At 39.5% G+C, this 23,798-nt stretch overlaps 1 protein-coding gene and 1 long non-coding RNA gene across 13 annotated transcripts in view; one reads left to right on the forward strand and one right to left on the reverse strand.

Annotated features, from left to right (window-relative positions):
- Window positions 1–23,798, forward strand: part of RABGAP1L (RAB GTPase activating protein 1 like) — a 247,988-nt gene that overhangs the window by 103,761 nt on the left and 120,429 nt on the right. The window contains exon 1 of one of the 12 annotated variants that reach the window (XM_054834164.1): window positions 14,982–15,122. The exons of the other annotated variants lie outside the window; for them this stretch is intronic. The gene's annotated coding sequence lies outside the window, so the exon portion shown is untranslated. Of the gene's footprint in view, window positions 1–14,981; window positions 15,123–23,798 lie in introns of those variants that run through there. 12 annotated transcript variants of the gene reach the window in all.
- Window positions 9,725–14,033, reverse strand: LOC129209558 (uncharacterized). Its single transcript, XR_008578111.1, has 3 exons — window positions 13,940–14,033; window positions 12,096–12,150; window positions 9,725–9,993 (listed from the first exon to the last, which is right to left on the reverse strand). It is a non-coding gene; the product is annotated as an uncharacterized LOC129209558 (long non-coding RNA).

Consider the following 23,798-nt stretch of genomic DNA (forward strand, 5'->3'; position numbering starts at 1 on the left):
GAGAAGTAACAGTTGAAACGGTTGTTTGGGAACACCTTGTTTGTTTGCCCTGGTAATTCTTGGTTTGAGGCAAAATTGCGCCAGAGAGATTAGCGGCATCCATTGTCTGAGGAATGCACTAATGCCTTTAGTGGGCTAGCGATGTGATTTTGTCGAGATGAATGATGCATTTTAGAAAATCCGGCGTTAGACCTGCAGTTCTTAAAACTGTCCCCGCCAGCCGCACAGTTTCAAAACTTGTACATGAACTCTGAGTTACGTGGTTCCTTTAATGGGGCACTGGGTGAAGAAGGGTTTAGCTAGGATTGCTGTTGTTATTTTCCTAACCCATACGGAGCTGAAACGGAAAGCTTAGTGAAGGCTTTTCCAGGAAAGCTGTAAGTGTGCTTCTCAGGATAGCTAGACAGGACAGTTTCTAGAGTTTGGGAAAAACTCAGCTTCTGATGAGGCTGCATTTTCTAGACATCAAACCCAAATATACCTTACAACAAAAATGGTAAGAAAAATCTTAGACTAACATTACTGGCAAGTTTGCCTCCAGAAACTAATTTGAGGAACTGCAAGAGTGGTGCACTGTTTCAGAAAACTTTATCCCAGACAGTCAGGCCTCTTCAGAACGCGCCTCTAATTTTTGAGTGGAGTAGAAGAGTGTTTAGCAATCACTTCTGTTACAGCCAATATTCTAGAATCTGATGGATGCTGTATTCTTTTGCAGAGGAAACTGTATACACTGTCTGCACTGAGCTTCATTCTGTTACCGTTATGTCAGAAGCATTGTACAGTGAAAAAATAACAATTTTTTAATACCAACCTTGTCATGTTTTTCGTGCTTCCGAGTACAGTTAGTTATTCATGCTTACAGTATTCCTAGGTGGATAAAAGATATGAATAATACCCAAGCCACATACATGGACAGAGCATTAAAGTTCTAGTAAGAATCTAGGTTATTAGCACAGAAAACTCTATGCATAGGACAGAATGGTTCTCCGCTGTATTTGGCTTTCTTAAGCCTGAATAAAATAGCAGGATAATTCTAATACTTACGTGGATGCGACTGTGTGTGGAGTCTTAAAGCACTAGTTTATAGAATTGTTGTAGCATTACTTTTGGGAAGGTTATATGAGTGCTATAACGTACTGATAGTGTATTTATGGACAACGTGGTTGGGGATGAATTGTTAACAGTGTAAATAAAGGTACTTTTTTTTAAGTGCTGTTGTTTGTACTATAAGTCATGATGTTTTATTCAAAATAGGGAGCTGAGAAAAGATATTAAGACTCTCTCATAATGTCTCTGATATCTGTGTAAGTACTGCAGTGATGTTCCTCAGGCTCTTCGTTTTGCAGACGATGCCAATTACAGTTGGGTATCACATGCCTCTTACTGTCCTCTGCGTCTGTGTAGAAGTGAAGGTCTCAGCCCTCCTGCCCTCCCCAAAAGAGGAACTAAACGCTTGATATTATCAAGGAAAGTGCAGAATGGATTTGTTTTAAGAATGATTAAAATGCAGCTGACCCCAGAAGTAAAGAAAAAGTACAAATCTTTGGACAGGCGAGCAAGTGCTGGAAGAAATGGAGATGTTCTCTATGTGAGTGACTAATTTGAATTTTAGAAAATAACATGCTTTTTTCTCAAAGTGAGCAACACAGAAGAAATTGATATGAGAACAACTTGTTCAGAGTTATCTTAATATCAGACAAAAATGTCTGCATCGTAATGAAGAAGGTTTTGGCAGAAACTTAAAACAAGAAGGATTTTGTGAAGGACATTAGCCTTCCAATCTTCCCCTACTCAAGTTCTTAGGACGTGCCCTCCCAACCTCCTTACCCCCCCAGTTTGATGTTCTAGCTTTTAAGAAACATGAAGGTGGTTTTCATTAAGTAACTAGCTAGTTATTCACAGATACAACAAATGAATGCCTTTGCAATCACTGCCGGGCAGTACAGATTTACAGAGGCAAGGAAGAATGTGATTTAGTGAAAATACTAGTTTTGAAGTAATTTATTTTCTATTTCTGACCTACTGGTTATAAACAGTTTAAGTGGGTAACAATTAAAAGCGTCAAGCGCCTTTCCTTTACGCGTCAGTGAAAATCCCCTCGCCATGGATATCAAAAGGAGATAGAAACTGAGGGAAAGCTGGAACCCACCGAGCAGTTGGGGAAGATTCATTTCCATAAGAAATGAGGCTAAAAATACATTTTAATGCATCGCTAATAGTGATGTATTGGTGAGAGCAAGTTTAATGAAAAGCTGTCTTATGCAGTTAGGGGATAACATTGTTCCTGTAATTGGGTACCAAAAGCAGGCCTTGTTATTTGTTGCAACAAATACCAGAGAAATGACAAGATGAAGAAGAGGTCGCAGAATGGTGATGAAGCTTTTAAAACCAGAAACAATACACGTGAACGCTTTTAATGATGAGATGGCGTATGAATGGTATCAGTGCTAACATTTAGTCAGCGGTATTAAAGTTATTGAAACAGAACATGTTTTCAGTAGGTACGTAAAGTTTTGTAAAGCCTGCTCAACCGATTCAACAGCATAATACTTGAGAAAATAAAGAGAATGGATAATAATACATTAGAAGTGGAGTGTATAACAGACTGCTTTTGTCTGAAGCAGTATTTGAGGATTTTCTTGCCTTTTGGACATCACTTAACTGCGGAGGCAATGGTTTACAGTATACAGAACAGAGATTTTGATTATATTATTCACTTCGCTCTCAGTTTTTAAGAAAAGCATGGGACTGAAGGCAGAAGAGAAGGCAGAGGCACAGCCTGAATAGTCTGATAGTTCCTTGTGTTGCCAAAGCCTGTTTTTGTTGATCTCCTAAGGGGAAATACCTGATGGACCGTGGGTCTGAAGGAGGCTGAGAGATTGTTTGGTTGATCCTGCCTCCCATGTCTCGCTTGTCGCGTACCTGTCCATTTTTACAAAGGTGGTGCTGGGTGCTCTGCCTCAGTGCTTCACTGGCCACAGCTGCGAGGAGAGCGGGTTTGATGAGGGTGATGATGGCTATAGATGTCTGTCCTTCATCTGAGATGATTGTTTTGTTTGGCCAAGAAAATACAAAGAGCGGCTTCAGAGTAGGTGTCAGTTAGGATACTAGCAGTTTACTATTTAGAAGTCAAAGGGCAAGAGAGGCTGTGTGCTTGGCGAAACCAAAGGAGGTTCCTGTATTGAAGTATGCGGGGTAGTTTTCATATTGAAATATTTAACTTCGGTATAGACTTAGTTTTGTTAAGGGGGCGCAGGAAAATAAAATTTATCCATTTCCATTTCTTTTACTTAATTTTAGGACTTTACAGAAGTAATTGTAACTTTAGTTTTTCTCAGAAATTAGTTTACAATTTACACCGTAAGAGTGTCAGCAGACTCTGAAATGCCTGTTGGCTGCATTTCTCGTTCTAAACAGTCTACGCTGCCAGTGAACCGTGTGGCAGCAACGTTTCTCTGCCTCTGTGATTTTCAACAGTGTAGGTGCTAGTAGGCAAAAGCGAATTAGAGAAAGTAACTTCTTCTGAATGCCACTGTCTAAAAAAAATAACATTTTCATTAACATTGGTCATATTTAATGCATGTTCTTATTGCAAAGAGATTTAGCAACAGTTAAGTGGAAATGACACCTGTCTGCTTTAAGAAAGGTTTTAGCATAAAATGTTCCAAATCCAGTGACAATGTGTAATGTTCTGTATGCTAAATGGGTATGTAGTGTAGTCATTTGTCTTAATTATAGTCAGTCATTTTCTTCTTCAAAGTGAAATCCTAATATAGTTTGCTTTTTAATTTTTCTGCTGTACAGATTCCTTTAGTGTCTAACACATTATATAGATACATATACAATTTAAATTAAATGTTACAACTGTTGCATGTATCTTAATAGTTATTATCATATTTCCCATTTATGTTAAAAACTTCTCTTATTACATTCATTAAGTTGCCTACCGATCTTCTTCTATAATATATGGATCTTTTTATAGTTCTGATCATGCCAAGAAACAGGAAAATATTTTGTGAATGATGCACAGAAACCCAATATGTTTTTTCCACAAAGTAATTGTATTTTATGTTAAAATCAAAACCTAAAAGCAAAAACCAAGAGTAATGATGATGTAGAGCGCTCCTCAATCTGACCGTGCTGAGAATACTGACATTAAACTGGGGATGTAAGAGTCGGAGCTTCAGTTGGAGTTGTGCTACTTGCAAGGAGCCAGGTACCAGGCAGTGAATTTCCGTTACTCAGAGGGGACTGATGTTTTGCAATCTAATTTTCATATGGAACAATGAGGAATGAAAACTTTTGAATTAATTGCTTAGTAAGCAGGAGTTAGTTCTTCGTACCCAACTAGGAATGCTGTGGTGGAGGTTGCTCATACAGCAAATTCTGGTGGGTTTTCTTCTGAAGTTTTGTGTATTTGATGTTGTACGTGTGTTAGTAATGTGAATAAGTTGGGATCTAGATAGTATTTACTAATGTCAGAGTTCTTTTATTGCTGACGTAGAGGATCCACGAGCAAAAGGAGGAGATTTCAGTGAGCCTGTTCGATAGACAAGGCAAGCAAGTGGGTTTTGAGTAATATACTCCCTAAAATTGAATGGTTTTCAGTAGTTGCATAGAAACAGGCAAAGGATGTTATCACATTATATAGTAAACTATAGAGAAGTGTTCCTTTGGTTACTGTTTAAGGTAAGGGATATCCTGAACATTTGCAGAAGTATATGCAAAAAAAAAAAAAAAAAAAATCTTTAAACAGTGATGAATGTGATTGAGTAGTATTTTCTGTTTTTCAGTTTTCTAATGTAGGCCTGTATTTTGTTGGTCATTAATCTCCTGAGTTACGGTGCCCAACATGGGCCGTAGAGCTGCTCTTCAAACTGAAGATATTTATGCTCAGTCCCAACCACTTACCGTACGTTCTGTGAAGGACACATTGAGTTACATCCGTACGAGTCATTGCATGCTTAGGCTCTGCCAGTCGGGTATATACATCGTGGTTCCCAGAATGTGCAGGGACTACTAATAAATGTAATTAACTTTGTGCAGCTTCCTTACCAGCCCAGGCTCTTGCCTTACTCCCGTTCCTTTAGTTGGGGTTTAGATTTTCTTAGATGTGTATTTGCTGAAAAGAAGTATTGGTAGAAATTCTTGAAACTTAAAGTTTATAAACCTCCAAGCAACCACATCGTTTTAAAAAAAAAAAAAAAAAAAAAAAAAAAGAAAAAAAGGGAGAGGAGGGGAAGGTTTCAGGTGAGAGTTAAGATAAAAAACTAGCTTTGGTTTTGTTTCTTTGGTCTTCTAAAAATACCTTTCTCCTCTTTGCTATTGTGAAAAATTAATATAGCGTACTTGCCTGCCCCGTCTCTGGTGTGGGAGTGGGAAAAGTCTGTCTTGGCAGGATCTACTAGTGCCAGTTCCATGTCTGTGCTCCTTTGGACAGAGCTGGCTGTTTGCTGTTTCCGCTATTAGATATTTATATAGAAATGTGGAAGTTTTTTATTTGCAGGACTTAGAAGCATTCTCACCGCTGAAAAATATTGGGGGAACAAAAAGATAAATTTATTTACATACCCATTTCGATAGATACAAACTGACTCTGAACATGTTATTTTGCTACATCTACAGGCCAAACCAATTGTGGATATGATTATATGATTAAAAACCAGAGGAATTGGAATCCCCAAAGTCTCTGCATTTAAGAACACTTTTATTTATAAGGCCTTGCTAAAATTTGTATTTCTCAAGTTAAAAATGAATAGCTACTTGACTTTTCTTGAACACATCTGCGTAGGATAAACAGGATTAAACATTAAGTGACGGAGAACCTTGCTCGTAGCAACAGGGATGCTGTCTTGTTCAGGAGAAAGAATCAGTCGCTATTTTTGTCTCTTTAATTGCAACAATTCTTAAATAATTACTGAAAAATAGCAGAACTTTACATATAGCTTCAGTAAACCCTTTCGTTTCACAAAATCCATTCTTAGCTAAAAAGCAGAGTAGGAATATAAACAGATTCTCTGCTGTCTGCACTTTATTTGTGTCGGTTGGGCTCTGTTAATGTCAGCGAGATGTATGTTGCAGTATTAACAAGTCTGACATGGATTACTTTCAAATGCATTCTCTTTGTCCTGATTCCCATCTCCTGGGCCCGAGCAGTGATACAATTACTGCTCTTTCTCCTTGAAGAAAAAGAACCTTGAAGAAAAGGAGCCTGCAAGCTCCTTATTTTACAGCCTTGCTTTCTGTCTACATGATGTTATTTTCATGCATTTCAACTTGATTTATAATGCCCCCCCTTTTTTTTTTGCCATTTGTATTTCACTTCTTTCTTTTAAAAAATAAAGTGCTATTTGTATGTTTGATACATATAATTTCTTTAAGACTTTCTGTGTTGGATTTGGAGATGCTGATTTATATTTATCTAAATTTAGGGTTGAAATACAGCATATTGTACATGCCATTGTCTTTTAATTGTAGGGAGTGCTGAACAATTTTTAGTTCTTACAAAATCAGGTTCTTATTCTTGAAATGTGACCAATTATCTAATACAATTCTTTGTGGGTGTGGGTTTGCATGGAACATGGCACAGCAAGCGGTGACGTGTAATCTCCCTTTTGAGGAATATGTATTGTATTTCTAAAATACCTGCTGACAATAGCTGCCAAAATTAGGTAGAAAATTGAGAGTGAGAAGATATTCAAAGCAAGAACTTAAAATCTGACTTGCCACAGGTTTGTAAATGAGTATCAATTAAAATTTTAACACAGTGGACACAATCATGCATATTCTTTTTCTCCCTTTTTAAGATTGTATCTATTCTTGGTTTATATCATTCCGGCAATATTTGAAAAGGTTACATGCACTCAGATTTTTTAGTTTTGTTAAGACTTAATTTCTAAGACATAAACAAAAATAGAAGGGCTGTTGTTTTCTGGTGCTACCTTCAAAGGCATGTTCAAGGTGAATAATTTCTGCACGAATGCTGCAGCACTTTCAAAATATTTTTGTGGCAGGAGGCTCCAGCCATCAGTAGCCCTAGAGGCAGTGCAGACACAGGGCACAGCACTGCTGATGCATCCATCACGCTTTGCGGTGGGTAAAACGCAACTTCTGTTCTGTTGCAGTTAAAAGTTTCAGCATTGCTTTTTCTGTCATTTCTTTCTCCCATAGAATCAAGGTGTAGCTTTCCATCAGGAGGTGAGGAGTAATGTCTGAAGCCAGCATGGCTGAATAATCTTCTCTGGTGCCTCCCCTTCAGTTTTTTCTTGTCTTTCACAACCACAAGTCAGATTCAGTTTTCCAATATGAAATTCAAAGTACAGTTGTTTAAATATTGTGTTGGAAACTGAAAGCGGCATAAAAACGAGGAAAAGCCTTTAAAATGTAATTGTACTTAGTAGCGAACTACTAAAAGCTGCTCAGTACTACATGTCATGAGTCTTTAATTACCAAAGTTAAAAGGTTGGTACTTGTGATTTTCCAGATGATTGAAGGCATTCAAAGCTTTTCAAGTCCGTGCTGCTTCTCAACTCTCCTCCCACCTCTATTTGTTCATTCTCCTTTGGTCGCCTCGTGTGTGAGTCAGGGAGAGATAAAAAGAAATAATTATCAAAGCAGAAGAACACAGAATGAACAAACTAGGTATTTTTAAAAATATTGTCAGGATTTGAGCTATACTTAGCAGTCCTTTAGCTTTCCAGAACAAGGGAGAGTTGCATTATATTTTGAGTTAACACATATGTGCAAGTTACACAATACAAAGAATATTCCTAAAAAGCATTTATTGATCCAGCTCAAAATGTGTAAAAGAGAGAAGCCTTTTAAATCAAACAGGATGAATATTTTATGTTTGGGGATCTTTGCTCCTTCTTTCTATTCTTCATCTTTTAAAATTGCGTTAAATAGACTCGCTACCAAGATTCTGATTTATTACAAATAGTTTTTCATGGTAATAAATTGATTTATTTTTTTTTCCTCTCTGTTGGAGGAGCGCTCCCTACTTTGTGGACTATTTGACCCCTCTTGTGATGATAGTCTGCTTTCTTCGACTGTTTGAGAAAGAGCTTATAGAGAGCTCCCTTTGAATGCTCGCTGGGGAGGATACGGAAGAATTGGATTAAATTTTGTCCTTGGTTTAAGAAGGATTTAAGTAGATGTCTGTCATGTCTCAAGGTCCCAGCTTTGAGGTAAACAGCAGATGTGAGATGGGTGTGCTCTCCCTCTCTTGGTACGGTCTGCCGTTGCGCGTTGAATAAAAATTCAGGTGGGTTTGGCCAGAAGCAGCCAGCCTGAACGTGACTCCGAAGCCTTGGCAGTCGGGACCTTGCCTGGGAAAGGAAATTTTCAAAAGAGGTTTTTGACTCCCATTCCAATTCAGAGTGCTGCTCGTGTGTGTTAGTCCCATGACAGTTTACTCATTTTTTCCCCTGTATGCCTGGTTACTCCACTTTAATTTTTGAAGTGTTTGATGTAATCGATGTGTCAGTTTTTGCTGGGCTGCATCTCCTTACAGTTGTCAGTGGGCAACTCTTCCCTTCTTTCCAGTGGGCGGTTCTCCTGCCTTTTCGCAGTTTCCTTACGTACAGTTTGCTATCTGTCCTCCTCTTTTGGGAAGCTGTGGCTTTTTTCTTCTCAATTTCTTTCACTGGCTGAGTGACGAGGATGGTCTCAGTGCTGGACACTTTCTGTCTAGGGCTTCTAGAAAGGCTTGTCTTCTGTCTAACTCAGAATTTAGATTTAGCTGAGGTAAAGAAACATCCTTAAGAAACTGTTGATAAGTAAAAGTGAAAGTTTTTAATACTGGTTTTTATGATCCACTAAAAGTATTTAACAATACCTGGAAAATATTACAGTTTTTAGCGACAGATATTAACTCTGGAGTGCAAGAGACTGAAAGCGATAATAAATAAAAAAGAATCAGGCGTTTTGGTTTTCATTTTCCCAATGGACGCATAAAAATGATACTGCATAAGTAATAATAAATGACATTTTGTCAATTTGTATTTAAATGGTCACAAATTGTATTTCCACCGTATAAAACAAATCTTTTAACGACCGCTTGTGTCTGCTACTGAAGTGTTTTGTAATGCTAAATCATTTTGGTCTATCTCTTCTCTTTCCCTGTTATAGGGTTTGGTTTTGTTTAACTGACAACTTTAACCCAGAATTGTGTCTTAAAGTTGCTGTTTTCAGATTATTTTGGTGTGTAAATATCCTATCGTACTTTCTACACACAATAGATTAAGTTTTATTTAGGATAGAGCTGTATACGTAGGGAAGGATAAAATATGTGTTGAGTTAGTGTAATTACAGAATCAGTGGAGGGGTTTAAAAATAGCTAGTCTCAGATGGCATTTGATAAAGGTAATTAAAGCATGAAGAGTAATGATAAAACCTTTTGTTCTGCTGCTCTCCTGTTGTGCTTCAGGCTTCATGTTTTACAATCAAAACACTGGTTTCTGGCCGGAAACCTCACTGCGATGGAAACCTCTTGGTTGCTCCAGAAATGGAAAAAATGTTACTAGTCTCCTCTAAATATATACATTAATAAAGAAATGTACTATTTCAAAAGTCATTGGTTTGTGAGCTTGATATGTTTTAACCGTTCAAAGCAACTTTGCTTTTTTGGAAGAAATACCATCCAGGCAGAGCGACGTGTTAATAAAACATGACCCTTTATAAACTGCTCATGTATATAGTTTTAATGTTAGTGGTAAATAAATAGAAAAGGAGTGTGATGGATATTCTTGTGTGAAAGCGTTGGTAACCAGCTGCTGGCGTGAAGGTCTACGAGTGGTACCATGAGCAGATACATCCTCCTCGGTGCGTAGGGCCGAGGTGAAGGGAGGTGGTCCTTCCCCTCTGCTCAGCCCTGGGCTCCCAGGCCAAGAGACCTGGGCAGGTTGAAGTGGGTCCAGCCCAGGGCCACGAAGATAGTTAAGGGCTTGGAGTATCCATCATCCAAGGAGAGATTGAGAGCTGGGATTATTTAGCCTGGAGAAGAGAAAAGAAGGCTCGGGGGGATCTTATCCATGTGTACAAATACCTGGTGGCAGGGAATGTTAAAGACGACAGAGGCAGACGCAGTGTTACCTAGTGACAGGACAAAGGCAGCAGGCGCAAACTGAAGCACAGGGTATTCTGTTTAATGGTAAGAAAAATCTTTTTACCGTGAGCGTTGTGAAACACTGGAAGAGGCTGCCCACAGAGGTTCCTGAATCTCCGTCCCTGCAGATATGCTGACTGAATGTGGCCCTGAGCAACCTGCTGTAGCTGGCCCTGCTGTGAGCAGGGGTCGGACCAGACAATCTCCAGTGGTCCCTTCCAACACCGACAACTCTGTAATTCTACGCTAGTCAAAGAACTCTCAAATTGGAGAAGAATTTGGCTGTATATTTCTGTACTGATAAGAATTTTTTCAAGTTATGTTGATTATACCTCTAGTTTTCCATGGATTAGTATTTCTCTGTGCTTAGAAGAAATCTCCTCTGTGCTTTTTTTGCTTATTCAGGCAGGCGAATTTATCTTTTCAGGGATGAGATGAAAGTTTTACAAAGGATGCGTTTTATCCAATTTGGCAGTCTGAACATATAATTGAAACAAAATCATTGATAGAGTCACTTATGAGAAACTCTAATTCTTCTAGCTGCCTCAAAAGAGGGATTGAATGTGCCTGTTTCGCTGGCTCTGCTGCCGAGGCGAATTCCCATGTGAAGCAAAAGTGGATATTTAAAGTGTCAAGAGTGTGCAAGTTAACAGTACGTGGGTTAAAGTACGTTAGAGATTACCTTGTCAGAAAGATTACCTTGTAAAAAGTAAATGTGAATATTTGCTATCTCCTCCTACTGACTTGCTCTGTAGATACTAAAGTGACTACTACTTGCTAGGTACCTCACTCCACTTGGCAGCTAAGCTCGTCTGCGTGGAGGCAGGCTTCGTGGATGCACATGCAATGGCAATCCGAAAGCTTTGGAAGATCCATCCTGGCTGCTGTCGGGGGGGGAAAAAAGATCACCAGGCACCATCCTTCTGAGCCAGACAGCTGAGCAGGGACAAATTCTCACCACAGCAGGTGACTTACAACCAAAGTTAGGAGCCCGATTCCTGAGTGGGATCTTCATTTACTTCTTCCATTATCCAAGTCTTCTTGGAGAGCTCTAATCCTTGCAGCAGAGGTCGTAAATAGAAGCAGAGACAGGACAAGCTACATGGTATGTCTGAAGGGTCCAGCCAGGAGCACAGCCGGAGATGGGGAAGGGATGTCTAGAGGTCACCTAGTCCAAGTCTTTCTCTTGGAGTAGGACTGTCACCACCACTAAATCAAGGCAGCTACAGCTTGGTCCTGTGTCCAGGGGCTCCCCAGTTCAAGACAGACAGGGAACTACTGGAGAGATTCCAGCGGAGGGCTACGAGGATGATGAGGGGACTGGAGCATCTCTCGTATGAGGAAAGGCTGAGAGAGCTGGAGCTGTTTAGTCTGGAAAGAGAAGACTGAGAGGGATCTCATCATTACTTACAAATACCTAAAGGGTGGGTGTCAAGAGGATGGGTCAGAGTGTTTTCAGTGGTGCCCAGTGACAGGACAAGGGACAATGGGCACAAACTGGAACACAGGAAGTTCCATCTCAATATGAGAAAAACTTCTTCACTTTGAGGGTGACCAAGCAGTGGAACAGGCTGCGGGGAGAGGTTGTGGAGTCTCCTTCTCTGGAGAGATTCAAAACCTGCCTGGAGGCCATCCTGTGCAACCTGCTCTGGGTGATCCTGCTCTAGCAGGGGGGTTGGACTAGATGATCTCCAGAGGTCCCTTCCAACCCTGACCAGTCTGGGATTCTGTGATTCTGGTCTAGCAAAGTCTTACAGACCTCCAAGGGGGGTGCTAAATCCGCTCTGGGTAACCTGTTGTGCTGGTGCACTGCCTTCCTAGTGTCCCATCAGCGCGCAGCGTGAGTGTTGATGTACGTATATAGAACACATCCCACAGAAAAATGGTTAGAGGTAAGTAAGCTATCATGACTCTTACATTTCTTTTGTGAAAATGAGCGGCAGTGCTGTCAGTGTAACCATGACCGAGCTGGCAATTCACTGCAGCTTACCTGGCACGAAAGTCCCAGCGTAGACGGATCTGAGGCTCCAATTCCTGGTATCATTCTACATCTGTTAGATTTTATAAGTAGTGGAAATACGTATTTTCTTTAGAACTAGAGAGATTCCAAAAAGCTGGAAGACTGCAGGCTAAATTGAGCTTATCATGCATTATCATAGACTGATGCAATTAGCATGAGTTTTTAGGAAAATATTAGGAACAATTTAGCTTAATTTCATGGCAGAACACTTAAAAAGTAGATTTGAGCAATGCTGGAGACATTTATGTACAGGCTATAAAATTACTCAACTCTTCAAAGATCTTGATATAGTAAACAAAACAAGGTTATCGCTTTATGTTATTTTTTCTAAATGAAAAGGCTTTAGGCAGTTATGGTTTATGTCAAACCACATTTTGTACAAAAATGATAGAAAAATAAAATTTCCTGTATTAAAAGAAATACCAGTGTACCGATACAGACAACCCATGTCCTAACTGCGGGGAAAAAAGGTTCTTGACTTAAATGACTTTGAGATTTTAGAAGTATCAAACATAGAGAATCATAGAAAAATGTAGGCGTCTGCCTCCATCTTCCCTGTAACCTCCGTCTCTCTAGAACTGCAATTAACTTCTCTTTCTCAGGTCAGACCGGGCAGCCCTGCCCTTTCCTCATGTCACACTCTTCCGTCCTCAAACAATCTGGGTGGACCTCTGCGCCACTCTCTCCACTTTGTTGATGCGCCGCTTGTATTGATGGGCTTGACGTGGGACACGCGGTATTCAAGATGCAGTAACGCAAGTGCCGAGTATGGAATTATCGCTTCCCTTGATCTGTGCTATGTAGGATGTATACATGAACGAGCAGGGAAATGAGAGATCTGTTTTGAAAGTATTAATATTGGGGAACCAAATATGTGGGATATAACATGTACTCAAAACTACACTGTTTAAAAAAATATAAGCAAAATGTGTTTGCTCAAACTGTTGATAACAACTCTACAAGTGTAGATTTATAAATAGAAGAGAAACATTGCTGAATGTTGGATAACTTCTGGATAGCGATGTCAAAATCTGTGTGTAGAGATAGCTTTTCTTGTAGAACAATTCTGCTTCTTGACCACAGCGAAACCGGAATCAAGCCCCTAAGTATTTAAATCAGGAAAAATCAAATACCATGTCTTTCTCCCAAATTAGCAACGTTATTTGGCAGTGCTAGACAGTAATTTTGTGGTCAACTTCATTGCAATCTATTTTGTGGTGAAATCAGGTGTTTATCAGCCACGGTGGTCGCGTGTGCTCACAGGGGTCGCGTTGTTCTGTGCGGTGGGTATTGCATGAAAGGCGTTAAACTGCAGGCATAGCAGCACTGCGATGGTTTGCTTCTGAAAGTCTGAGCTCTCTGGGTGACGCTGCAAGTGAAAAGGTGTTTTCTTGTCGTTCTTCGGTCTTGAAACAGCGCTAACGGGGTCTGTCCCCCGTGCGCTGGTCGGTGACGGTGGACAGAAGCGAGGGTCTGGGGAGGAGAGGGCAAACCCGTGTGTCTCAACGCGCTCCTCGTTCTTGGTGCTGACTCACTCAGAAAGTTCGCTTTGGCTCCCCAACTGGATTATTTTTGGCTACTGCAGTTGGTATTTGAGGTTTATTTTTATCTATTACTAATTTCTATGAAACTGAAAGCAAGAATGGTGTCACAAGGAACTGCGTCTGAACGTTACAGTAAGAAAAGTGCCTGCAGACTGTACACAGTATTATTAATTATACTTTTTAAGGTTCTCTTAGCATTCATCCGATTTCTTTATAGTAATGACTATCAAACCAGCAGTTAATTACAGCGGTACCATTTTTGTTCCTCACCTCATTATCTCCGTCTTGCACTCTGATTTTGCACGGCTGCTGGCTCCCCAGCCGCAGGCCTGGCAGCGCGGCGCGAGCCCAGCGCCAGCAGCGCCGGCGGCACAGGAATAGCATGGCAGATGGCAGCAGGCACTATTTATAGCTTCGGCCAAGCTGCCCGAGGTGAGCGCTGCTGAAATAGTCTATCAGGATTGTTTCAGCTAGTAGGGGACCAAGAAGACAATTATTATTATTTTTTTGGGGGGGGGGAAGTCAGAATTTGCATTCCTTGGAACCTGCCCTGGAAATGCAAAAGGCTCGCTTAGTATCGATTTCTGCAGTTTCTAAATAGTGGAAGCTATTTTTTCCCCTCTTGATTTCTGCCCTATCTCCACCGGTCGCCCTGCAAACCTTCCAAATACAGCCTTCCTCGCAGATTTGTAGCACTGGTCGTGGCTGAGCTGGAAGAATTTATTGTTCTGTGGAAGTTGTGCTGCCATGGCAACTCAGGCACACGGAATTTTAATTGCAAGGCATAATATATGTTTATGAAAATAATTAATAAAAATGCTAACAGGGATGTTTGTATTATATTAGCCGTACTTTTTGTACTATGTTTCTCACTCTTGCTTTTTTGCACAAAAGGAGTTCAGTGGGGCAGGGGTTTTTAAAATTTTACTGTTTTCATAATGAAGTTTGTTGTTTGGTTTTTTTTTTTTCAACTCAGATCACATGAAACCTTGCTTTTCAGTGCATAACCTAGATATGTGTGGTTGATTTTGGGTTTGACGGCATTCGTATCGAAAGCTGTAAACAAGATTTGATCCCAAAGCAGTGGAACTTGTGCAATCAGATGCACGCAATGCTGAAAATCCAGGCTTCGGGCTGATAAGGAGTCTATGAAAAGGAAGAATAAGGAGAGATAAAATAATCTTAAGTATTTTAAGTTTTGTATTATCCGAGCAAACTTATCTTACCTTCGGGTTACTCTTGCCTTTTTGGTGGTGTGCAAGTGTTTGCCAGGTGCTGAGCCCGGCGGCTGTGCTGCTGTGCCAGCCCTGCGTGCGCCAGAGGCTCCCTCTGCTCCCCGCAGTGCATCGAGCAGGACAGCCATGTTTTCATAGAATGTCGTAGAACGGGAGACACGGTGCTGGCGATAACTCGAAATGGAGGCGTAATGCACTGTGCGTAATCCGTGCTGGAGGTGAATTTTCTTACTTCATCTTATTGACAATTGAAGTCTGTTGTATGGTTTTGTTACGGATTTATTTTTTTTTTTTACTGTAAGCTGTGCAGTAATTTGGTCTTCTTGTGAGTAGTTAATATTGCTTATTACGAAGTATTTTATATTCTTATTTAAAAAAGAAATAAAGACAACTCAATAAAAATACAAGCTTTTTAGTTTTGAATTGAATGCAGCCCTGACATAGTGATCTAGACATGGTAAGTCTGTTTGGTTATTCCACGTGTTTTCCTCGTTTCTCTCTGACCCTCAAGCATGAAGATTTTAATGCTGTAGCTGCTAGTGAAGTGAAATGTCATCTAACTCATTACCATGATTTTTGCTGGCTATGTGCAATAGATGAATTTAAATGCTAATGAGTGGGGTGGGTTTTTTTAAGTGTGTTGCCTTGTAAAGTTTCTTTTAAAAATAACAAAACTGAACAAGGCTTCTTCCTTTAAAGATTAGTAGTGTGTGATACCAATTAAACTTTATACTGGGACAGGAAAGCCACCTACAATTCAATTATATCTATATATCTCATCGTTTGCTAACAACTTTCTCAGGTGTTCACAAAATACTACTTCTATTATGATACATTGTGCATTTAATGTGCTGGCTTAACGGTTTCATTGCTGTGTGATTGCTTTCAAATGGATGGGAAAACAAAAATACATTGTGCTCATTAAAGGGTTGTGTATCAAGTTCAACTTCATTAGTTTTGATTAGGACTGAGTCGGTGCCATCTGTGCTGTCAGCATTGTACATCTTTCACAGAAAAGACGAGAGATTTGAAATCCAATTCTCTCATGGTGTATTGCCCCCTTATTTTGTGTGGTTTCGTACAAAATTAACTTGGCTGGATTCCATTTCTTTGTAGCTGAGCTTTCTATTTTTGGCTTCGGTTACCTGGCAGTGGAGTCTCCGGGCCAAGTTTTGATCTTATGTGCCTGACTGGTTACCATGTCAATTTTTTTTTTAAAGCTTGAAGTATCTTTGTTTCAATACATTTTCAAAATGAAGAAATACCCCAGTATGTTATCACTATGTTTTGAAATCCATTAGAAATACCGTTGTCTGAGATAATACTGAAATGCATTTAAAGCTGTTGAAGGGAAGAAAATAAACCAGTATTGATTGCTAGAGATGCAGACAACTTTCTTGAGTAAAGAGCTAACTAGTGAAAGAAGAGTTGTTACAGAGCGCGCTGTGTGAAGGTAGGAGGCACGTAAAACTCGTTACCAATGTTTAATAGTTGTAATCAGCTACCAAGAGTCAGGCAAACCCGAACCCTTTATTGCCTACAGATGACCATTCCTTCCGTGCTTCATAAGATGGAATTCTTTGGATCTTATTTTATTTTTTGGAGTGATAGAAGGAATGTGGCAGATACACAGGTAACGGGGAGATTCGATGTCAAACCTACTAATGAATCGTGGCGGGTCCTGCCTGAGCACTCGTTTCGGGAAGCAGCTTCTGTGCTAAGTGTTCTTCCCAGTGCTTTCAGTTGCAAAGGATCTTTACACTTTGTCCAACATGTCATATTATGTGGCACAGAACTGCTGCTTTTTGCAGAGGCGATAGATAGAGAGCTCCTTGATAGCTTGAGCTGATGTAAATTGGGGGGGCAGCAGTCCTGACCTCTCGCCTGCCCCGACTGACCGTTCCTACCTCCTCTGCTTTTCCACTGCTACTGGAGCTCGTGCGAGCAGCCAGGAAGAGACATCAGGGAGCTGACCTGGATGGAAATTAATGATATATTTTCCTCTGGGGTAGCTGTGGCCTGGATCAGTTCAGCATATGATCAGATAAGTGCTGGTATTGGCTTAAGGGAGCGTGTGGGGATGCATAGCCGAAGGGAGGAGCAGCCTTGAGCCACATACAGTGCGATTGCTATGTGCTATAATATTGTGATATTTGAGAAGCGGATGGCTAATTGAGGCAGAGGTTAACCTGCCCTTTGACTCGAAGTGATGCTCGGTGTCTTTGATCCCCTTAATTTCAAATAGGATTACGATTTCTTCTTAAGGTTAAATTGTCATCGCTTGGCCTCACAAAATTGGTTCTGAAGTATAAAACGCGCTTCTCCCAGTTATTGACCTCAGGTTTTTCTGAGTGGCCGTGCAGATTGGAGATGCACGCTTTTCCATAATGGCAATTACGTCACTAAGCGTTGAAAGATTGCTTTTCATTATTCGTGATACACACACACCCCATGAGGTCTTGAAAAACTTTAGCAGTTTTGCTGAAAAAAAAAAGTAATACCAGAACCCCGGGCAGTACCTTTAGTGACTTCAGTCACCCCTTGGTTACTCCCTCTAGTGTTAAAAGCTTCTTAAAGTGCGAGTTTTAGACAATTCCTGGGTTCAAAGGGTGCTGTTACTTCCATTTTATTTCAGCTAGCTGGAATGAATCCCCTACTTGGCTTTCTCCCTTTCTCTTTGAAGTGATGGGTGGTAAGTGCCGTGCAGTCTCATGTGTTCACAGTGCTCGAGCTGTAATTGTTGCCTGTCTGTTTGTAAGAGATTCTCTCCTCCTCTCTCCGGGAGCCAGCTGTAAAATAAGTAGTAAGCCTAACGAAGCATGAAGAATTATTGGCCTACAAATTAACAGTTAAATACTTTAGGGTTTGTTTGTTTGTCTGCTTTTTTGTTGGGTGTTTTTAAAGATATCCAGAAAGACCATGCTTGTCTTCTCAAAAAACAACTCTGCAGCATCATTGACGTGTTTCTAGGTAATCCACGAAGAAATAAGTGTGAAAAATGCAACCTTGAAACCTTTGAAAACTGCATTTACTTTGCAGCTGCAGTGAGAATAACACACTTCAGTCTGTATTTAAAGTGTGTGCTCAGTGTACTTTGAGTGTAACATTTTTGTGTTGGTTATCAGTTTTGTATTATTTCGTGAGGATAAGAGACCTCTCCCAACTCTGACCACCATGCCTGCTTTCCTACTTCACCTGGTGGTCCTCGCAGCATCAGTGATGAGTGGGAACGTTACCCTAACCCCTACCAGCGTAGTTTGTGAGCGTTTTCTTCCTTATTTTTCTTCAGCGGTTTCCGCGATACTGTTTATTTCTCTCTTGCAAGGTTCCTCCTCTCATTCTTTCAATTATTGATGAGGTCTGCTCTTGGAGCATTTGTTCATAATGAATAATTTCAAAGACAAATAAAAGACCCCTCTGCAAATTTAATGTATTGCTCTTTTGTAGTGTGTTATATTGCTTTCTCGGAATGGTGTGCGGGGAAAAACAATCCAAAGCAAAAGCTATTTCGTTTGAAGTTTTATGCATTATGTATATTTCTTCTACCAAGCTACAATACGTGACATATCTGGGATGACTAAGAATGATAGGCGATTGTGTGATTTGCAAATGGAATGACAAATACTTAAGTTAGTATTTTATACATTAGTATTTTGGGTTTATATGTTAAAGGATGTACAAGCGAGAGAGGGTAGATCAGGAAGAATTACAAGAAATTCTATGCTTAGAAGTGAAAAAGCCTGGTTTAACAAATAGTGTGAAAAGGAAATACTTTAATTTGATGATGTGCCTTTTTCACTTTTTAAATTCCAATTGAGTTATTTTCACTGCAAAGAGTAATAGTTTCTCACAAATGCAATTACAATCTGAAATGTGGATTGATTAATTATATGATGGGCCTGAGAATTAGGGACAATCAGTGCTATCAGATTGCAATCCTTTTTCTCATAAACCAAAGTTTTGAGTCACGGCTGGATCGTGGTGGCTTGTTTTCTTCCTCTTTGTAGCCCATCCTAAAATGTGCTTCATGGAGAAGGGATAAATACGCTCAGTTAACACGTCCCCTGGCCATCACGAACCTGCAGTTTTTGTGCGTGTTATCCGGGGAAAGGTGGAAACACCGCCTGCCCTCTTCGGGGTTTAAGTCAGCTTTGAGGCTGAAATCAGGAGTACTAAATGTGTGGTTCTTCTCTTTCTCCCCACCGCTTTGATTTGTGATGAGCTCTTTAAAGACAAAGGATATGAAGTAACATAAGGTGAATTAAATAATTTGATAAATCCCTGGAGTTTTAAACCTGGAATCGTACTTTTCCCACACTTGTTAATTTTCGTATCACTGAAATTTCGCTTTTTTTGATTTGTAACTGACACTGCTGCTCAGATTAGGCAGAACTTTTAGATCATTTTTCTACCGCTTGCGTTTAAACCCCAAATTTAGCTGCAAGAAAACTGTAGAGATAATTTTAAAATCTGTCTTCAGGCTGAACTTCTATATTTTCTCTTTTTCCCTATGACACAAAGCAAGGCTGAACTGAAAATAGCGGGCTGTGAACTTTAATGTTGTTAACTGCTGATTGAGCCATGGTCACACTGCATGTTTTTAAGACCAACAATGTGCAGAGAGATTTAGTGGGGTTAAAAAAAGTTAGATAGAAGCTTTTTCAATTATGAAACTAGCATTATCTATTAAATGAACAGTTCCTTACCTATATTGTAATTGTTTATTTAAATTTTCATTATTAATAGGATGCCATACTTTTCTGAAAGCTTTGCAAGAAACTACACGTCAAGTCAAATACTTCTGTGATCTTTGGAGATAAAATATGTTCCGATTAAGAGAAAATGGTGAATGTCATGTAGAAGAGTACTAAGCAGAACCGGAGAGTGAGAGACTCCAGGTGTTTCCTGGACACACATTTTTGGTTTGCCTATAAATAGCAATCTGTGTTTACGCTTACTGATTCTTTGCAGAAAAAGCTGCAGGTACTTAATGGAAAACTTTGGACCATACTCTGTTTAGAATCAGATCTGGTTTTATATATTTTCGGTGTTTTCCATCTTTTATATTCCAGCATGACAGACATTTATATAGCGGGACGTTAATCTGTTCCCTCTGCTTAATCTCTTGGTGAGAGCCTGTAACCCACTTTTCTGTAACAGCAGATTTAGTTTTCTGTCCTGATCTTGAGAAGGTGAAAGTGCTGGTAAGACTCAGTATCACTAATGCCCTGATCAACGATTGTTCGGCCTGTTAAGCTAATTAGTCTGGTTTTTGTAAGAATAAAGTCATTTAGATGGATTACTACATCAGGTACACCTGCCTTTTGGATCTTTTGGCACTTCCAAAGTAAGGTTTGGCCGCTCTGCCATAATCTATGTGAGAAGAGTCCAGATTACACAGATTTGGTACGGAGGGTTGTTTGGTGGTGGTGGTGTCTAAATTTAGATGCACATCATATTTTAAGGAAAGGGTATTAGCTGTTCTGTTTGGTACTTCTTTTTTTGACATTAACTTGCATACATTTGTCAGGAATAAGAATAACTTTTGTAAAATAGTTTTGTCCTTGTAGTTTAGTCCTTTCTTTGCTGCTGGGTAAAGAATGTATTTGAGAAGCATGTGATGTTCTTTGGGACTTATTTAATCCTCTGACCATGCTATATGCTCCTTGAAAGTGATGATATGGACATTCTTATCAACCTATATGGCATTTAGTTTTAAAACAGTACTAAATACCACTTTGCCAATGAAAAAGAACATAATAAGCTTTTTACCTTCTAAATTGAACTTTCCATGTTGAACACTCTAAAACTTGGATGGACCTCATTTTTGAGCCAAGTGATCTGAAATAATACAGGCTATTAGTCTTTTAACCCATGGATACCTAAAGGCTACTAAGTATTCCAGAAGGAATACCCTCTGAAAATAGAAAAAATATAAACAGTATGCAACTCATAAATATTATCTACATGGAAATAGGGATGTTATGTATAAGTGGACAGAAATGGATGTATAAATGAATGTGTGATGTTACAGAAATGTAGATTCAGAAGTAGTAAGAAGCTATCTTTATTTGCAGTATTCTCTGACACCCATTCATACACTTTTAAGTAGATCTTTTGATGAAAATTTCCCTCAATTTGCAAGTTAACAATTGTACGTGGTGGTAAAAGGGGCAAATACACTGTTAAATCCCTGTCGGTTAAGCACAAATGAACTAAGGTCAAATAGATAAGGAATTGCACATTATAACCAAACGAGATCTGAAAGTGCCTATTAAGAAACGCGATGGCGAAGTATAATGCCGGATACAGTAAAGCTTGTCAGACAGAGTAATGAAAACAAGGCTGAGCATTTGTTATCTGTATTCTTTTCAGTAATACCTGTAAGTATCCAGATTAGAGAGAGTATTGCAGTGCATGCAATGTTTTCTTCAATCTTGCTTTCTAGCTGTGGTAATTAAGTATAAGATGTGAGCGGTAGTATCCAAGAAAGCCAATACCCACTTAAATAAATCCACAGTAGATAAGCAACTTTAAGAAGTTTAAATTTTAATCTACATCAGCTGTGTATTGTAGGAGTTCCAGAATTCTTGAAATGGTAGGACTATTTTAATAGTCTAGTATATTTTTATAATACTGAAAAAGGACAAACCCCCTTTTACCTATCTAATAGCTATAACTAGATTTTAGAAAGTTCCATAGCCTGCGTAACATTAAACTAATCTGGATTTTCTTTCAAACTGATTTTCATCGATTTAAATGAAGATGTTTGATTTATAGCTTCCTTTTATGAGTCAATGAGAACTAAATACAATCTATCTGGTACTTCTCTTGTCTCCCATCCTTTACCTTGTTTTACTACTTCTTGGTCCTTTCCATCTCACCACCTCTCCTTGTCTTCCTTTCTGTCCCTTCTGTTTCAATCTGTTTCTCTCTCTCCCACTTCAGATTTTCTCTGTCCTGTATTTCAGTCCCTGCTTGCTGCTCCTTGCCCGTTGACTCTTTTGCACAATGAGAGTCCGACAGAACTTTTTTTTCCCCTTTTACTATTGACCAGCCTCTTGTAATCACATTTGTGATTGATGTTATTTAACCACAAGTTGGAGCCTCTCCTTCACCTCAGGCAAATATACATATAATGAAGTAACAAAATGTTATGAGAAGTATCTTGTCTGGAAAGCCAAGAGGAAAAAAACGGAAGAGGAAAAGCTAAGTCAAGGTTACCCCTTCGCTGTCACCTTGTCTCTGTATGATATCCTTCATTATGTAGCGCAAACCTACTTGCAATTGCACAGCTCTGGGGATGCCTTTGCAGATAGCAGCTTAGCTTGATCACTCTTGATTTACGAGGAGTCGTTTTTGTTGGCAGTTTTGAGGAGGCCTCATAGCCCCAGGTACCTCCCGTTCCAGCCAGACCTGCTGAGCCCCGTGGCAGGTACCTTTTGGGTCCTTCCAGTTTTCTGCCGTACCTGGCGACAGGAGGCCCGTTCCTTTACTTCTTCTGCCAATATCTTTTTAGATTTTCTTGGAGGTGAAAAGGATATGGTGACAGGGAAGTTACTAAGTCAGTTTAATTTTCTGTTGGTGTGGGATTTTTTTTTTTTCTTTGTTTGTTTTGGGTTTGGTTTTTTTTGTAGGTGGGTTTCGGGTTTTGGCAGACTTTGCAGTAGAACTTGCTGTGTGAGAACTAACTGCCCGTGTAAGCAACCTTATTTAATAAATGGGGAAGTGATTTTCTTTGTGTTAAGTGGAATGATCTAGTAACATGGTAATCAAACCCTCCAAATTCCAAAATTGTGTTCAATTGATGGTGACCGTTGAAAAGTATTGTGAGAAAATACAGTTGACTTCAATCCAGCTGTGGGGTTTTTCTTCGGGGGGGTATTTAAACTTCACCAATTTAGCTTTACTTAAATGTTATATGGTTGCTGGTTTTTAATGTAGACCTTAACAGAACTGAGTAATATAACTGAGCCAAGTTATGACAGCAAATGCGTGGAAGGTGTTTCTGTAGCATTAAAAAGCAGTGCTGTCTCATGGGGGTTTTTTTCACTAATATCCTTTATATGAAGGGATTAACATCTCTTTGTGGTTTGTTTTCATTTTATCATAATAACTTTGTTTTATTCTTCCGTGCCTGAGGGTTTATACTGAACTGAGTTAATTGCATCTTATGATGATGAAAGTAGCTGTTTTCGTGTGTCTCATGGTTATTCCTTGTTTCTTATGGGATGGGAGATCATCAGTTTTCCTGCTTCTATTGCTCATTGGCATAAATGTCAGAGGTGCCAAGAAGGGCGGTGTCGGTTCACTTAGAATTAGCATGTTTAAACAGATTCACTTTTGTAATGGAGAGTGTACGCGTAGACATTGACAGAAATTTTCTTCGTGTGTTACTTCTGAAAATGAAGGGATTCAGTGAGAGATCGTTGTGAAGCAACAGTATTACCTGTAAATTCAGATAACCTCCCCATCTTAATCAGGATAATTGGAATAACTAAACTTAATCGTTAAATAAGAGGTGGACATAGCCTCCTTTGGTTTCTTCCAAGGAGAGTGAACAGCTGAAGTATCCCTGAAATCTGCTTATTCCTACACAGTGCCTGTATGAAGTGCCTGAGAAATGTTCAGATATGTTAAAAAGTAGTATATAGAAAACTGATAACATTTGAAACTAAGTTAGGATTGTTTTTGTGCACTGTGCTGTCTTTGCACTGTCTGGTCTTTATTTTTATGACCCATATGTGACCAAATAAATAGTTTCTAATGGCAGTACTGTATTGATCTGAATCTTAGGAGGCACTGAATCGAAAGTGAATTTCATTTTCAAACAATGGGAATAAAGTAGATCAATATACAAAGGCAAAAATTGAGCTGCTTTTGATGATTCGCAC

This window comes from Grus americana, chromosome 8, assembly GCF_028858705.1.
Source record: "Grus americana isolate bGruAme1 chromosome 8, bGruAme1.mat, whole genome shotgun sequence".
Classification (NCBI taxonomy): domain Eukaryota; kingdom Metazoa; phylum Chordata; class Aves; order Gruiformes; family Gruidae; genus Grus; species Grus americana.